The sequence below is a fragment of the Myotis nattereri genome (genome assembly GCF_964212035.1).
Source record: "Myotis nattereri genome assembly, chromosome: 1".
In the NCBI taxonomy this organism is placed as follows: domain Eukaryota; kingdom Metazoa; phylum Chordata; class Mammalia; order Chiroptera; family Vespertilionidae; genus Myotis; species Myotis nattereri.
The window spans coordinates 220,321,076-220,337,899 of NC_138075.1; the positions used below are offsets into that span (position 1 = coordinate 220,321,076).

A 16,824-nucleotide genomic window follows, 5' to 3' on the forward strand; every position below is an offset into this window, starting at 1 on the left:
ATCTTAAATTTAGGTTAAGTCATATCTAATGATACCATGCCTCTTAAACAATGCAGAGAACATCTTTCCTTTCTCGTCCTACATACCAAACATATAATTTCTTACTACTTATAACAAAAAAAAAAGATGAAAACTATATAGTGTTAATTTAAAAAGAGTCTTTTTTTATAAAGCTAGTAATGGTATGTAGGTATTATGCAGTGGCATATATTTAATTCACACGTGTTGGTATAATATACCTGTTTTATAACTCAGAAGTATACACTTGGATTAATACTGGGAAAAATATCACATCAAAATGTTTTTCATTATTAAGTTGCTGTTAAATGACTTTAAAAGAGAAAGTGACCTAATACCAAAGCCAGGTAATCTGTTATAAACATAAGGCCACTTTTATATTCCACTAGAGGCATAATGCATGAAATTCGTGCAAGGGGCTCAGTCCTTGCAGCCCCAGCTTTGTCTGGAAGTTCATCTGGAAGGATGTCCGGAAGGTCATTTGGCTGTCCAGTCTAATTCGCATATTATATTTTTATTATTATAGACAAGCCCTCAAAACTGACTCAGACAAATTTAACCAAGGAAAAAAAGTAAGCAATATAATTTCCTGTTACCTAATAATGAAACTTATTTAAAATATAATAAAAGCATTAAAATTCCAAATCAAGGTATCTGACTTTTGACCTCCCCATTTTTAAAGGGGTGATGAGACTATGATGCAATCTTAATGGGAACAGATCCAAATTTCCAGATGAAGAGACTGGGGTAAATGTTCATTTTAAATGTTTTTAAATAATCGTGCACATGAACACTGGTTTGATAAAGTTTTATAAGATGTTCACTTTGAGAGGAACATTTTAGTTTGTTTTACCTTGGGCCAACAACTTTATAACTTGTTGAAACTTTCGGTTTTTTGTAAACATGCATGCCCCACAGACTGGGAAGCTATTTTTCTCTTTTCTCCATGTACAAGATCATTAGTTGACTGAGGAGATTTTGAAAAGAAACGCCAGTGGCTGGATTTCCTGCATCTCTAAGCCCTGGACTGGGAGGTATGGCAAGTGGCTGGGAAGCTTTGCGCTGAAAGAGGAGCGTTTCCAAGCAACCTCGCACAGTTGAGCAGCCAGAGCAACTGAAACAATGGCCACACTGGCAGAGATCCATTAAAGAGGAGTCCACAGAAACATGTTGTGTGTGTATCCTTCCTTTAACACACACACATACAGAGAGAGAGAGAGAGAGAGAGAGAGAGAGAGAGAGAGACTAAATATGACCTAGAGTAAATAATAAAGACATAACTAGAGAAACCCATCTAGAGAAAGTTGGTATACTCTCCATGTTCTTTTCATGGTTTTTCATGCAATAGACTCTATTTCAGGAAGGTTTAACCTATCTGTGTGAATAAGCATTCACCTCTTTCTCATCTGTCAATCCAAATTATGAATATAGTGCGTATAGTGCGTTAGGCTCCATTTCACAATGCACCGATACATAGCGAGGCGATCTCATCCTGTGCCACTGGTAAGCTCAACTTTAGTTTGAAATGGAAACACACTAAATGAAAATTGATGATAACTAATGATATATGCTGGGACATCATCTGGCCAGGACCGAGAGGGAAGAGTAGAAGAGAAGGTCACATATAGCTTTCTCTGATAATTTGTAGAATCATCTACCTTGGAAATCCAAGCGTCTAGACTCCCAAGTTTTAAACATATCTTCTTAGGCTCACTGTTGTTCTAACATTGATTACTTATGTTTCATTTAATGATCTCAAGATCCTGAATGGCAATCCAGAATGAAATGTCCATTAAAAATAGACTGAATAATAAAAAGCTCCATGCAGCTTTATAATCATTTAGCTGACTTCCTATTTAACATTATTACTTATAGGGCTACTTGATCTGTGTATTTTAAACATAAATCGATTTCTTATAATGCTAGCTCCTTAAAAGCATCACTACTTCAGTCAAATGTATGCATTGGGTTTATAAATTGAATGATATTGGATGACCAAAAAAATAATTAGCAGTAATACTTGGAATAAACTGTTATCTCTTTCATTGGCTATTTAAGAAAAAAAATTGAATTTGATAACAATCAGAATTATATAAAAGATAATTTCTGATAGGTGGTCATTCACTTTTGCCTTTTTACAGGTGGAAGTCATCTCAAAAGACCACCTGGAATATTAGAAATAAGTAAAGTTTGGACCATTAAAAAAGCATGGGTTATACTATCAGAGCTGATATGACTTAGACGATATTTATGTTTTCATTCAAAGGTTTAATTTGGTACGTGTTTTATACAAGGCTCACCTGCATTTGCTATGAAGAACAGAATTTAAAACACAAGATGTTCTTAGGAAAATACTTTTTTTGTGTGTGTGTTAATGTCATCTGTCATGAACACATATTTTGCAACCAAAAACAACAGTGGTATATTCTCTCGCAGAGAACTCTACCAAAGGAAATGTGAGTAGTAATTAAGCACATCACTTTTTGACATTAAATAAAATAAAACGAGCTTTCTGTCAAGCTCTAATACATTTAGAAACCCTCAAAGGCACAAATTACCCTTATTCAATGGCTTTGCAGTAAAAGAAATCTATAGAAGTAGGATCCATTTACAGGCATGGTCAAACCTACTCTGTTTCCTAGCAGAGTAGGTGTTAAGCAGTATGGTTTAATATTCATTCAACCAGAAGAAATGCATTACACATCGAAGCTATATGCAATGTTGATAATTACCCACCTGTTGCCATGGTAATTTTGGAAGATGCAGTGGTTATAATTAAAATTCCAAACCAATAAAATCACCTTACCAAAACTTAATAACTTTAATCAATTCAAAAATTAGGGAAATATCTTTCCAATTAGTTTTAACAATAATTAACAAATTGAGGGAAAGCAAAAAAAAGAAGGAACATATAAGATGCGATTCTTTCTTGTTCTTGCTATATTCTCTCCCTCTGTCACTCTCTAACACACACACACACACCCCATGTGCACATATTTTTATTTACTTTTCTTTGAAATTCTGACAGTAATTGTATTAATTGTTATCATATTTCAGCAGATGGTGACAACATATAATTAGATTTGGTAGGCTTTGCTCACTGAGATCAATTTCTATAGTTTCATCTACCATTTAACCATTTAGATTGTTTGCAAACCCTACTTAATAAAGAGTAAAGACATTTACAACACGCTGTGCTCATTCATGCAAAAATACTGGTAGTGTTTGGGTGTGTTTTTTTTTAAGGCATGAAGGTACCTTCATGAGCCTTTCTGAGCACATGCCATGAAGAAAAGGTTTATATATTTTTTTGTCTAAGATAGGAACCAAAACTCGGGAGCATTGTTGTTGCCCTTAAAAAACGTGCAGGGTGATTGCACAGTTGGATGAGAATTCCGTGCCCTTGGTCGTCCAATCAGTTCAGGACCCAGATTAGGACTGTCAAATTGTGTCAGGACTTTTCGGTGAGTGCTCACTAGAGTGCCTTTAATCCCCCAGGGCTTTCTCAAATGTCACCGCCATCTGGAGGAAAAGGAGCTTCCCCGCTGGGCTCCGCTGACCACAAATTACTTTCCAAAGAGAAAGACAACAATAGAAAGCAGTTAATAAATATTTGATTTTTTTTTTCCCAGAAAGGGAAGGCAAAACCACCTTTCCATCTCAATTTAGCATTAAATGCTTTTATGCAATACACATAAATGAGAAAATAAGGCCTGCCCGGGATTCAATTTGAGAGCAAATGAAAAAATTCATTACAAAATGGAAGAAATATCTGAGAAGGTATTTGAGTAACTGCTAATGTTAGCGTTCACTTTTCTTTGCAGTTTGCTCTGGTTTTAGAATAACTACCAATCACTGCATATCCTCTGCAAAGAGCGTGATTATTTTTAAGTTATGAAAAGTGCACATTTGTCTGTGATCCCGCCTATTCTCAAAGTTGAATGTGCAGTGTTACCAGAATCTCAGTTAGTAACTTGAATTTAGAATAAGCTACGCTCAGTGCAATGACCGTCCCCACAGCAAGTCCCCAGACTAAATCCGGTTCTAGTTTCCTTGTTCAAGGATGTGACCTTTCTTCTCCAAGGAAAGTCACTTCCTTGTTTGGCACAAGAGCGACCGGGGGACCAGACGCACGGCTCCTTGAAAGGACACTGCAGCTGCGCTCAGGATCCACAGGCTCTGATATCCTTACCTGCGCTAAGTGTGCAAATGCGGTTGTAAAACCATTTGTGTGCAGGGCAGTAAGTGGTACATGAGTCTGCTCTAAGCAAAAAAGCTGCTTTTTAAAGTTTTCAATGTTTGGCATTATTGGCACTGGATCCTGCCTTGGTGCTTGTGCAATTTTAAAGACTTTTGGATAACACGCCTGGCTGCTGTAAAAAAGCTTTATTATATCCCAAAGAAGCTTAGTACTGTTGCCATCATGCTTGCTTTTTTAAGGGATGCCTTTGAGAGTATTTCTTTACATTGAGAATATAATAATTGAGTTATGCATTAATCTTACAATTTCATCATCCTTTAGAGTAAGGTTTTGCTGGCCCTAGCTGGTTTGTCTCAGTGGTTAGAGCATTGGCCCATGGACTGAAGGGTCCTGGGTTCAATTCCCGTCAAGGGCAGGTATCTGGGTTGCAGGCTCAATACCCCGCCCTGGTCAGGGCTCCTGTGAGAGTCAACCAGTCGTTGTGTCTCTCTCTGCCTCTCCCCCTCCTTTTCACTCTCTTTCAAAATCAATGAGAAAATATCCTCAGGTGAGGATTAACAAAAAAAAACCCACACAAAAATAAAGTAAGGGTTTGCTAGTTTTTGGGTTTTTTTTCTATAAAGTTCAAGCCTTAATTTTCATGAAGGCCTAAAACTGTCTACCTTTGACACGTATTAATTATGTCAGAAAGGATGTAGATCTATACTTGCTATGTGTACCCCAAATTTGACTCAATACAAACCTATTTTTCTTATTACAATGCCTCTAGTGAAAACCCAGGACCCAATCTCAGGACCCAATCTAGAACACAGGCAGGTGTGATGCGCTCTGAGGACTCATTTGATGCTACTCCTTGTTGCCCAGTCCAATCGCATCTCCTGATTATACAACAGCATGCTTCCTCAAGGTTTAGAATAAAGTACTTTTTCCTGTTTTATTGTATACTTGTGGACTAAATAAAATTTTTCAAAGACAAAAGATCAAACTCTGCCATGATATTAATATGCTGTGAGAACTAGCAAATTTCAAGGTCCAAGTTAATAGACCCATTCCAACAGCCAAAACATTATGTACAGTTTACCCAATTTGACATATTTTATGCCCCAAACCTCTAGGCTTGGTGATTAATATTTAATGTGCATTAACAAATTGCTCTACTTTTTAGCTTCTATTAATTTGAGTGAAAAAATATCTAACTCCTAATAATAAACACCAGAGAAATGATAAGGAAATTTTTGAATTATAGCTGTTATACCAAGAAAAACTGCAAGGTGAGAAGTGGCTTCTATTCCACACAACCCGCAGAGGTGACAGGGTCAGCCAGCGATGAAGAGCATCATGTAATGAGCTACGGTGATGACTTTAAGTTCAGTCAGTGCCAGGGTAAGAACTGCTGTAACACAGTCATTCAATTACTCATTGGAATACTACGAGGAAAAGGCTCTCCAAAGGAAAAACCACATACACAGAGGCATGCAGCTCGGACATTTGCCAGCATAAACTGAGAACCTATTCAACAAGCAACACATGCGATGTTATCTTGGTCTATAAAGAAATTCAAATATTTTCACGATAAAAATACAATGGGCCCAGCCGGTGTGGTTCAGTGGTTGAGCGCTAACCTATGAACCAGGAGGTCATGGTTCGAGTCCCAGTCAGGGCACTTGCCAGGTTTGCGGATTCCATCCCCAGTGTGGGGCGTACAGGAGGCAGCTGATGATCAATGATTCTCTCTCATCATTGATGTTTCTCTCTCTCTCTCTCTCTCTCTCTCTCTCTCTCTCTCTCTCTCTCTCTCTCTCCCTCTCCCTTCCTCTGAAATCAACAAAAATATATTTTAAAAAACCCACACAAATGGAACTCAGGAATATGACTGTCACATGTCAATCCCCAGCAAATTAAATGCCAAGACAAGAACTAAGAGAAGCTTTTAAGAGCCCTGTGGGGAGGACAAGCTTCAAAACAGGAACTGCATTATCGTTTGTGGAACTCTGTTGACATGGGTGAGCACAAACAAACTCAGCTGTCTGGGCAGGAACATTTTTCAGCACCTCATTAAAGCAGCATTGTTTATGTGACGTGATAAGTACTCACAGACACTCATTGCTAACACATGTCCCAAAATATCATCGCGTCAAAACTACATGTCATAGCCAAGCAATGTTTATGTTATTTAAGAAACAAATTACATCAAACCTCAAAAACAAACACATTCAATGATCTTGTGTTTCAAAGTCTACTATAAACAATTGTAAATGTTTTTGCTAATACTCTCAAATATTTCATTTGCCGTATTAAAAGATACTATAAGAGAACCTAACAGGAACAAATAAGCAGTCTAAAATTATATTACTTTTATAAATAAAGTTGAAATTATGTACATACTCAAAGAGAAAAACAACAGTACTTCTTTGTAACTAAATCAGTTAGTACCTTTCACTTTTTAACTGAACAATTATTTATATAACAGTAGTATACTTAATATTTTCAATACATCTTATTTTCTGAACTATGGGTAGAAATTGTAACAGAGGTAGTTCTGAACTATTAGTATGAGTGACAGCTTCATGGGATGATGAGAAATGTTATGAGATGAGTTACAGTGATATAATGATGATGTAATGATGGATAACGATGGCCTATTCCATCTCATATGTGGACTAGGGAGATACTCTAGTAAAACGAAAATTGCACAAGCTTTGGGAAAGCTGCTGGTTCCACACTACATTTAAGTTATTTTAACGATCAAGGTTGAAGGATATTAATACTACATCATTAAAACAAGCAAGGAGAAAAACATAATCAATGAGAAAATACTCTATTAACGACTTTAATTAAGCTATGTTACATGTGGTTACGTTTAAAGGAACAAAGTCTAAAGCTTCGGGTTTACAAAAAATATACGATGGCCACCTCTCAGTTATTTATGTGAATGTCTGAAAAATTCAGTTTCGAAGGCCAAAAAGAATCACTATTTTTGTAGCTTATTTTTAAAGGCAAATGCAAATACTGAGATGAGATATTCCATGGAGGACATCAATTAGACTGATTCAGCACTCAAAAGATCGAAGAGTAAGACAGTGTATTGTGAAGCTGTGTGGTAGCCAAGGAAACATATGTTATTCTTCTCTTGGGGAGAAGGGAAAGATGTCTACCATCCTAGAGGTCTTGAGGCTAAGACACAGAAGGAATCAGACCTCAACACTGAGATGGCCCATCAACCTACACCTCTTACCTAAACTCAACCCACAGAGCCAACATTTGATTCTCCATTTTTACACAGATGTCTTATAGGAAGTTCAAATATAAAATGTCTAAGGCCATGGTTCCCAAACTATGCACCAAGGCAACTTGGGGGAATTCGCAGGGCTCTCAGGATATTTTAAAATTTCTAGAGAAACACAATGATATTGAACATCTGTTGGAGACCACACCAGCAATTTTCTGAAGGTAGTTCGCAGTTCCAAGAAATACGGTGCTCACACTATGTTCCTTTTGATGACATCATATCTTTGTAAAGCTGGGATTCAGGGATTGCTGTTAGAAAAAAAGGGGAATTACTGCAAAAAAAATCAATGTAGAACAGGAAATGAGGGTGGCAAAATTTAATCTTAACCGCAGGTCAAGAAGTTGTGTGGAGTTCAACAGGTGCACACATCTCCTTAGAGGATAAAGTATTATTTTCCTTTCAATTTATATGTATTATTTTATCGAACAGCTACTTAGTGGTTAGGACATAAATCTTTATTAAGTTGTTTGCACTTAACTATTTAATAAACAGAACTCTTGTAAGTTGTTAGAACATAAATCCTTATTAAGTTATTGGACTTAACAACCAAATAAATTAACTTGTGAGTATTTCTTTTGGACTATGGCAACATGAAAAAATGTCTAAGACATCAAGAACATTTGTAAAGCTCTGGTACACGTCCAATCACTGTAAATGGTAGAAATCTAATCACATTTTCAGTCCAGCACCCTGATTTTCCCCTTGGGGAAGGCATACTTTCCCCATTATCAGCCCAAGCCCTTCAGTTGAAGTTGATTTTATTTCTGAGTCTAGGAATAGACTAACCTGAGGCCCGGCTAGCAGCAACATCACAGTCTTCATGCCACAGCAATTGTATCACAAGCAGATAAACGACTTAATTGGAACCAAGGCAGTGTATTGAGAGTTTCCACTGAGACGATTAGGAAAGAGGTAAGTCATTTATTTCTGCAAAGCTTGAACATTGGAGGATGAGCTACCAGAGACTGTAGAACTAGAAAGTGAGATGAAGGTTAAAGCTGGCGAGGGAATCAAACCAACTCCTACTGACAGAGTCGAAGCACCTATATTCCAGTCACCTAGGACCACATCTCAAATACTACATGACTAGACCTATTCTTCCAAGACCCAGCATTGTGGATGTCATTTAGAACCTAGCTACCCACAATATTGTCCATGAACTAGAGGCACTTGCATCACTTGAAAGCCTGTAAAAAATGCAGAATCTTGGGCCTCATCCAAATCTACTGTATCAGAATCTGCATTTTAACAGGTGGTTTGGATGCATATTAAAATTTACAAAGTTGTGAATTAGAAAAAAAGAAACAATAACAATTAATTAATTTATTTTAAGTCACCACTGGCACAATTTTGGTGAAGGACCTCAATTTTCTTGATTGGTTTACACACGTAGCATCTTTAAAGAGACTTGTATCTGCTCAAATCCAATGTTCAAATTATAATAGTAATAGTTGGGGTCTATTTTCCCTAAAACATAGATCTCTTCGTGAAATGCTATGGCTTAATATCCTTCAATGGCTCTCCAGTGACTTAGAGAATAATGTCAATGCTCATTAGTATAGCGTATAAAGGCCCCACAACCCAACTCCTGACTCTATAGGTTCATTTCCCTTCACTCCGCCCTTCGCATTTGCTGCGTCTGCCATATCACACTACTTGTAGTCATCATACTCTGCATAATTTCTACATGCTGTTCTTCCTCTTTAGAAGTCCTCCACATTCTGACCTTTGCTCATTCAATTCTCTCAAATTCTATTTCAGTTGCTAACTTGTCCTAAAAGAATGAGAGTCTAGCAAAACAGGAAAGAGCACCAGCTTTGAGCTAAGCCTGATGTTTCTTATGCAGATAGTCCATGGAAGTCCAAGCCCATAAGCATTCCTGACACACAAATTTGAATAAACTAATGGGCATTTCACATTTCAACTTATCTTTAGTGAAGAATTTTTTTTGTCTGTAATCTAGTGCCCACTACAAATGAAATATTCCGAACTAAGGAAAAGAATGCAGTCTTCTTACGTGTGCATGGAAATATCTTGCAAAGTGAATTGCATAGCTGAAATAGTATATGGTTCATGAAAAGTATACTTCAATTCTTAGGTCGGATGAATGTGAAACCTGCCTCCTCTGTCTGATCCAGTCTCTAGTGTTCTGGAAAATGAGTAATATCTTGCTAATTCATAACTGCCTTCTCCCTTCCTTTTGGTCACCATCCTCCAATTTGGCTATTATTCCCACTAATTTTCTAATGTGTTTTTTTTTTCTAAAGGAGAATTAATATTTCCTAACTATATATTTGTTGCAGTATAGTTTGAGAGCCTTTCATATCTCAGTAAGTTTGAATTATAACAGTGACTCATAATCACGGTGATTCTGTTCCCCAGAGGGTATTTGGCAATGTCTAGAGACATTTATTATTGTCAGAATTGGAGGATGCTATTGGCATCTATTTCATAGAGACCAGGGATGCTGCTAATCATTCCAATAAACAGGTCATCCCCTCACAACAAAGAATTCTTTGGTCCAAAATGTCAATAGCGCCAAAGTTGACAAACCTTGGATTATGGGACAAATGCAGACTTTGAAGACTTCTTGCTCCTAGGTGTCTCTTTCCAGGAAGCTGGCTCTACAAAGCTAGGAGAAGCAGGATCAAGAACAGTCACACAGGAAGTGGAGTTCATTATGGCAAGAAAAGGGCCAAAGGACCTTAAAGCACCCATAGGGAGCATAGGGAAACGGTCCTAGTGTGCAATAGGATGCTGGCTCTGGACACTCAAATGCTCAGCCTTGGAAAAAATCCATAACTGAGGCAAAGGGCTGAAGAGCTACAGGTTTTCAAGGACCCATGGGGATTTGTGGGGGCGGGGGATGCATCAGCACTGACCAAGATGAACTAAAGAGACTGGCCCTGCCATTATTTTCTGGGTAGTATTCAATTCTTATAGAATCCTGAAGGATGCCATCGTGCCTGAGATTTAACTTCCCATCTGCCTTGTAGGATGGGAATTTAAAATAAAATTTCTTTTATTGAAAAGATAGACAGTAATACATCTTACTGTCTAAAATTTAAATGAATGGAATACTCTTTGCATCCTTCCACATTCTAGAAGCAGTAACTAATGGTGGATGCCACCAATACAATCTCTTCCAAAATGAATCTGCATGAATTTATAGAGCATCAATTATATTATTGGCAAGATGTACATTACAGGAAATAAAATTAACCATGTTTCCTTGCCTTTCAAAAATATGTTATATGGAGGGAAAAATAGCTTTCATGTATAAAGAAATGAATAAAAAATAAAAGAGGTTAAGCAGGCTTAATATGATTAAAGGTTATATTTAGCTAGATGGGGATCAAGGGTGACCATTCAGAAAATAATTCACTAGAGTGGATGGAGTACAAATCTCCAGGGTGTCAAGACGGGAGATGGAAAAGGACACAAATCATGTGTGAGGAGTTTGGCAATAAAAGGAAAGTTAAAAGACAATGTTAACTATATATCCACTCTCCCTGCCTCAGTCAGTGGCAACAGATGGCTGGCTATTCTATAAATGTAAATCTTCCTATATCCAGGCAATGTCAAATTTTTTGCTAGTTGTTTCAGTGAAGGAGTAGGGGGAGAGGGATTATCATCAAAATATTGAAGCCCACCATGAAAAGGTAGATACTACCTAATCAAATTTCTCAAATAATTCTTCTTAGATTGCCCTAATCAGAACGAATTCTGTCCCCTACTAATTATTTTTTAAAAAATATATATTTTATTGATTTTTTACAAAGAGGAAGGGAGAGTGATAGAGAGTTAGAAACATTGATGAGAGAGAAACATCAATCAGCTGCCTCCTGCACACCTCCTCTGGGGATGTGCCTGCAACCAAGGTACATGCCCTTGACCGGAATCAAACCTAGGACCTCTCGGTCTGCAGGCCGACACTCTATCTACTGAGCTAAACTGGTCAGGGCCCTACTAATTCTTTTATAGCAGGTTGTTTTCTTTATTTTTTTTAATTTTTTTTTAACACGTTATCACTACCACCTGATCACTGGTGTGTCTCTCTGTGTTTGTCTACCCTGGTCTGCTAGATTGTGAGCTATGATGGCAAAAAGATCATATGCTTCTATCTGTGTGGTCTCAATGTTTAAGAAAGATGAATCTCAGAAGGTAGGGGAGGTGGGGGGACAGGAAGAGATTAACCAAAGATCTTACCTATGGACAGAGACAGGGATCTGACCTAAGGCCTGGGGTGGGGTGGGAACTGGGTGGAGGGGGGCAATGAGGAGAAAAAGAGGGACATCAACAATACTCTCAACAATAAAGATTTTAAAAAAAGATGCTTTGCATGGACTAGATCCTAAACAAACAAAAAGGCTAAATGATTGAATGCCAATGCTCAATTGTATTAAAAGTTTTATGTTTCTAAAGGCCAAATCAATTATCAGAAATAGAAAGCTGATGGGTTTCCTAACATAAACATTTAGCTTTAATCATTACCCTGTCTATTCACAGCTAGAACCTATAGGTGTTTGATAAAGATTTGCTGAATGAACGAATGAATGGCTCAACCCAAATGACCATCAGATACCTATTTTAAAGAGTTAACAAAGGGACAAAGAGATAAATTAAATCAATATTTTTATTTTTAAGCAGCATATTCTAATGTAATATTTTTGTCTTAGATTTATTAGACTTGTGCTCAGTATTCTAGCCTCAGTAAAACTTCATAATGAAATACAGCTCAGACGTGTATGTAGCATGAGTCAAATTCCATACTCAGCCCTTCCAAAATCTAAAGCTATGTAGAGAATCTATGAAGTTAAGATGACTTGGTACAATCCTGTTAACAAATGTACTGAGTCTTGATTATTCCTGAGAGCAGGAATGAAATAAACAACACTATAATTTTTCATTTTGTCATGTTAGCACTGAGTTATTGATCATGAAATATTGGAAGATTTACCTGGACTTCCGTTATTTTTATTATGTTTCCAACAATCAAAAAAAGGTACGTACGCAATCTACATTATTAACCACAGATTTTGGCACACAGTGTTAAGCAGATGTTCAGATAATTTAAAGGCACAATGGGATGAAAACTTAAGGGGAAAAAAACGCTAATTTCCTAGAAATGTGATTAATCATTAGTAATCATAAATTGTACACATTTCTAAGAATCATGTACCTATCTGCCCATTTATCCAAAGAAATCTAGCAACTTAATTTAACCCACTGAACACAAAATGTGTTCTATTGCCTTTCAAACCTATGACCATTACTAATAAATTTATCTTTGATTATGACTCCTAAAAACAAGAACAAATTCTGTGAAGTAAATCACCTGAACAAAAAAATGTAATTTTATACAAAAAAATTACCTTATTTGTCAAATAAAGAGAATTTAAAAATCAGTACATTCATGGTGATTTTTGCAAATAAAAGGCACAAGTTATAGGATCTACGTAACACCAAAAGAAGCTACAACTATTTTAAATACTTAGTGTGGGCAGGCATTATAATTAATTAGTAGTAATTAGTCTCTTAAAAAATGTATTTATCAACAAGCTGATAATTATTTAGTGGAGTAAAGTTTCTGTTGATTTGATTTTCAGACTCAGGGAATTTTAGAAGGGCAGGATGCTGATCGTACAGCGGAGGCCTGAACACTTGCCTGCGATAATTACGTCTCCTGTCAAAGGCCCCTCTCAGCGGCGTTCCACTAGATTAACCTGCAGACGGATGTATCCTCTCAGTCCTGACCTGCTCTGGGTCCATGTTGAATGAGGAATGACAAATGCCTGGAGGAAATTTTCTCTCCCTCTATTTGAAAACAAGTGGATTACCAATCACAGGAAACTGCGTCTGAAACATTGAAAGGCACCGTAAACAAAGTAATGGGTGGAGCTGTGTACTAGTAGATGTCTGTCTGCTTGAGGGATAAGAAGTTGTTGAGGTCCAAACACTGACTCAGAATAGTATCTCGTCCAATTCTTTCTTACCCGACAGAGGACACATTCTCCATGGCAATGGAAGGGGAAAGCCATTCCTTTACTTTCTCTTTGCCAGACTCTATGCTCAGCAGGACAATGCTTTCCTTGCTCTTTTTTCCAATACTTTGAAAGCACATCCACAAAGTGCAAGACCTTCACCATCTTGGGGACTATTGACGACCCCTCCTTAATGTCTCTATGCTGCCTTCTCTGCCCTTCCCTGGTATCTGCATCTCCACTTTCCCTCTCCACCTTGAAGGATTTGTTTCATCCCAAACCTTCTCAGTGAGGCTTATCCAGCCACTCTGTTTGAAAATGAAACCAACCACCCTCCTACTTGTTCTATCTTCTCCCCCTAAAAAACGTACCATGTTCTAATATATTACTGTTTATTGTCTCTCTCATCCGGCCAGAATGTCAACACCATGAGGCTGGGCCTCTCTGATTATGTTGTTCATTATTATATCCTAAGTGCCCAAAAGAGAAGCAGCACCAGGTTTCCAATCAATATTTAATGAACAAGAGACAGGTGCCCTCTTGGTTTAAAAGAGATGGTAATACATGGATAAATAACCACAACTCACCACTGAATGTGTTTTTGTGGGTTGTGTTTCCCCCTCTCCCCCTGTGACTGGAGGAATATGAACCCTTTCTATGCCATAAGTGTCTATAGATGCAAAGGGTGGACCTCCCCCACACGCCATGGGCATCTATAGCCGCAAACCTCGCGTATCAACTCTGGTCGCCCAATTTTAAAATCAGACTTGTTAGCGACATCTCTGGGTGTGTAAAGAAAATTATGGTAACTTAAATTCGTAAATATTCCAGTGCCTATGGAAGAAATGGGGGATGGTTTCCATTTTGGACGCATGGCAGTTAACTGGTGAAAGACAGAATGTGGAAAGAGAGGGACAAACTAAGAGAGGGGAGGGGGGAGGAAGAGGGAGGAGAGAGAGAGGAGAAAGGGAGGGAGAGAGAGAATGAGAAAACAAGGCTTTGGAAACGGCAAGACTGGGGGACGAGGTATTCAGAATACAGGTCAAGAAGATTAGCAAGGATCTATGAACAAACTACTACTACTTAAGGATAAATTACAATGGTCTTAGATTCACTTGACTATGTATTTGGCACCAATGGAACCCTGAAGAGACAGGTAAGGACAAGAACAACATTGTGAGAAACAGAAAGTATTCCTAAACCTCAGATATTTTACTCTCATTCCCCAGGTGCATTGCTTTTTTTTTTTTTTTTTTTTTTTTTTGATTTAGAGTCTTTAGGATAAAAATCTAAGACCATGGCAGGGCATACACGCTATTTCAGGATTACACTTTGGCCGGTCTTTCGACTGGAGGTTCAGATCTTGTCACTGCCTTCAAATCAATCTATGTTGTAGACTCACCCAATCCCCTTATGAGATCTAAAACGGGTAATGCATTTCATGCCTCTGTAATGTTGCACTTGTCACCCCCTTCAGACAACATCCTTTGCCCCAGAGTCCACATGAAAACCATATACAGATTCATTTGCGAAGCTTCCTTTTAAACATTCCCTCTGAAGATTCCACCCAGCAGCCCGAGTAGAATTAGAAACATCCCATTTTTCTCCTACAATCTTCGTTTGTGTGCCTGTATCGGTACTACATTTTGAGCTGCTGGAGAGCAGAGAGTGTGTTCAATTACTGCTCACACCCCTGGCACTAAGATTCTTCCTGGCATACAATGGCTTTGAACAAATATTTCTTGAGTACGTGAGCAAGTAGACTCTTAAGAAACTATAAAATCCTAAACTGCCTTTTAGAAATCCTCCCTTCCTCTCCTACCGCCCAAATTAAATCAGGTCCAGTTATATTATCATGTTAAAGAGCCTGATATTATCTTTTCAATATTGGAAACATTTGCAATCCATACAGAATGCATAATGTATGACATTTTGTCAAAATATTCAGTTAACCTCCTAGTCCATTTATTGATCAAGAGAACAGTAGATGGTTGGCATTTGTTCTCATAAACAGGGATTGCATAAATAGCAGAGGAACTCTTCCCTGATCTCGTCAAATCATACATTCCATTTTTACTTATTTCTTTACTGAAAAAGGTTCAGACAGTGGGCTCATAAGCCTACTTACCCTGACTACATGTAGCCCTTAGCCCAAAAGAAGCTTCACTCTGCGTGTCAGGAAATAAGGTGGATTCGTCTTGATACATGCCAGACTGCCTGCTCATGTCTATTATTTACCAGGAGTCTCCACGGGAGTGAGATATGTAAATCCTGTCCCCATACACACCTCCATATTTCTGACTAAAAGTGATGCTGGGAATAGCCTGCCCCAAGGCTGACATCAAAGGGCCACATTCTGAATCTTTCAGGGGCAGCTTGCGGCACCAGCTTAATTCCCTGAATGTTATGGAAGTCATTTTCGCCATCAGGAGGGGAGTCATGGTGACCAACAAGGGACTGATGCAGTAAAATTGACCAGCGTGGGCGGGAGAGCGCTGCCCCTCTTCAGCATCAGATATTAAAAAAATTACCTCCATCCTCTGTAATTGTAACATGAGGGAGGAAAAAGCTTCTGAGCAGCCCTGTCAAGCTGTGACAATGTGGATGAGGAAAAAATTTAAATTTATGAGAGACTGCAAATAAATCATTTAAATACACACCAAAAAGGCCTTACTTGTGAGTGATATCCTTGAAAAATTACCTAATAATTTATCCAAAATGAGCACCTCCATTCCAATGAGTGACAGTTGGCAGGTTTTCTTGCTTTTCCCTTGGATTTACAACTAATTTATTCAGCAGGTTCGAAGCAACTGAATTTAGGGTTTTTAATCCACTGAAAAATCTGGCATATTTAGTGACATCTTTTTTTTTTTTTCTTTTAAAATAAAAATCAACTGGTACCTGTACAAATTTTTGGTTCATTTTTAAAAAACATTTATTTTTATTCATTTCAGAGAGGAAGGGAGAGGGAGAGAGTGATAGAAACATCAATGATGAGAGAGCATCACTGATCGGCTGCCTCCTGCATGCACCACACTGGGGATCAAACCCACAACCCGCAGTCCCTAGGGGACTGTCTAGGGCGGGGGGATAAAATGGACACATATGTAATACCCTTTGTAATACTGTAAGCAATAAAAAAAATAAATAAAATTAAAAAAAATCAATGGAAAAATAAAAAAAATAAAATAAAATAAAATAAAATAAAATCAAACAAATGGAAAAAAAAAAAAAAACCCGCAACCCGGGCATGTGCCTGACCTGGAATCGAACTGTGACCTCCTGGTTCATAGGCTGACGCTCAACCATTCACCATGCCGGCTGGCCTTTTT

General features: G+C 37.9%; 1 protein-coding gene across 3 annotated transcripts in view; it reads right to left on the bottom strand.

Annotated features, from left to right (window-relative positions):
• The window catches only part of SLIT2 (slit guidance ligand 2), a 358,036-nt gene that overhangs the window by 250,666 nt on the left and 90,546 nt on the right, over positions 1-16,824 (bottom strand). The window lies entirely within an intron of this gene.